The sequence below is a fragment of the Pygoscelis adeliae genome, unplaced genomic scaffold (assembly GCF_000699105.1).
Source record: "Pygoscelis adeliae isolate BGI_AS28 unplaced genomic scaffold, ASM69910v1 Scaffold521, whole genome shotgun sequence".
In the NCBI taxonomy this organism is placed as follows: domain Eukaryota; kingdom Metazoa; phylum Chordata; class Aves; order Sphenisciformes; family Spheniscidae; genus Pygoscelis; species Pygoscelis adeliae.
Window position 1 is genome coordinate 330605 of NW_008824067.1, and position 2072 is coordinate 332676.

General features: G+C 39.6%; 1 protein-coding gene across 1 annotated transcript in view; it reads left to right on the forward strand.

The window, feature by feature from the left end:
• The window catches only part of EPHA5 (EPH receptor A5), a 180906-nt gene that overhangs the window by 132850 nt on the left and 45984 nt on the right, over positions 1-2072 (forward strand). The gene's annotated exons all lie outside the window — the stretch shown is intronic.

The following is a 2072-nucleotide window of genomic DNA, read 5'->3' on the forward strand; positions in this document are numbered from 1 at the left end:
GAAATTTAAATTCGTCAATACTTTGATTATTGTTACTCCAGTTCATTTAAAATTCATCATCTTTGAGAAGAAGATGCTAAGTTGTCTTTTCAATGCATGCTACCTTTGAAGACATAATAGATTTTAAAGGATTCATTATACATGTGCAGATGTAGCTGTGGAGCCAGTGATTGGACTAATAGAGTGCAAATTGCATCACGATGCAAACATTAATGCAATAAGAATGGTCTATTTAATGTATTTCTTATTGCATTAACCATTAATCGTGCCCTATAAGTAGCAACAAAATCACGTTATGCCGAAAATTATTCTGTATTACACTAAGGAAATTTTTCTTGCAGTTGGAAAGTTTTCTAGTTTAGAGTCATTTGAGTAATAGTGTTCCAGACTATTAATAAATAATACATGAAATATATGCACATTTGATCCAGTGCCGTCGGTACCTGTGATCCTGGTCCAAAAATAATGGCACTTCCGTAAAGCCCATTGTGTAAGTATCTGTGTTAATCAGGATTTTTTGAGGACATCACATGGTAATATCTTTAAACACTTTAAACCCCTTGAGTCATTTAGCTACACTTGCACCCCAGGCTTTTTAGCGTTTAAAGGCAGAGGAGTAGGTAATTCTCTGATACTAAGGAGCTGACGGTGTAGTCGGAAGAATACCTGGTGCATGGTCCCCGGTTTGTGAGCTGGGAACTCTTCCTCTGTTGGACTTGAGCTCTGGCTGAAGCAGGACTCAACCAGATGTTTAAACGCTTGGTAGAATTGAAATGCAATGTAAGCCTCAGTATCTTGCAAAATGCAGCTCTGTTTGACATTTAAAACCTTTTAAAAAGCAATTTTTTTTTTTACACGGCCCTATATAGAGTCAATATTACTGCCGGGAGTGTGACCAGACTCCCACTGCTTTCCTGCAAGCCCCAGAGAATCTGAAAGCAAGCACAGATTAAAATCTCACTGCTACATCGGAGTTCAGATCTGAACTTCTTGTTAGAGCCAAAGCAAATTATTTTGATTCAAGCACAAATGAAAACCTTTTAGTGACTGTTGTGAGAATCAAAACCAGCCTCCAAAATCGTTTGGACCGAACAACAGGTTTTGTTTCCAGTTCGCAAGGTTTCTGTAAAATTATTTTGATTACACTTGGAGGAAATATGAAACAACAGCCTGAGAAATGCAATGGGGGGAAGCTGTAATTTGTTTTGGACTTTTCTCCTTTTCCAAATTTTGGTGGTTTTTTTTTTACATACTGCTGCCTGCATGTGCAATTCTGCAAAGCACCACGATGCAGCCAGGGCTGCGTTTTTCAGCGGAAATTTTTTATTTGGGTGGAAGCTGTTGCTGGGTGTATCCTCTTGCTGCTGTCCTCCTTTCCAAATGCCACTGAGCTCGTCTAGCCCTGATAAAACTAACCTTGCCAAAAGCTGCATGATTGGTGAGCTAATTCCAGCTGTTAGCCAGGTGGGAGTGGGAACATATCACCAAGTCGAGGAGGGGTAATGCAGGTCCCCCTCCAGCTTTAAATGGCAGCAAGGTCCCAGCTTGGCTTATGAATTCAGGCATTTTAGCTGCCATAGATCACAGCAGGATTTATCTCATTTCCCCATCCCTTGAGCTGTGCAAAAAACCACCAGTCACAGCTTAATGTTCTCCTTTAAATGTTTTTCTTTTTAATTATTTTGTCAAGAAAGCAATAAAACATCATCTTAAGGAGCCTCCATAAATTCGTGAGGCTAATAAAATCTCTAGATGATGGCACGGGTTTGGAGCAGTTAACATTAAATATTTAGCGTATTGGGGCCAATCCTTCTGAAATCATTTACATTGCTGTAGCAGGTTCGCACCGCTCGCCATTGAGTGCCGGAGAACTCCCGTACGAAGAGCTACTTGAAACCCACTGCAGATTAATGTTTAATGCCATACCTTTTCGTCTTTCTTTTCTTTTAACAATTAATATGGGACTATATTCAGTTATAGCCTCCATAAAGTTAATCCTGTGCTAAGGACCTCTTTTTACTTCAATCATTTAGTTAAAGGCTTCTTCAGTGTGCAATCGATTCCTGGTGCTC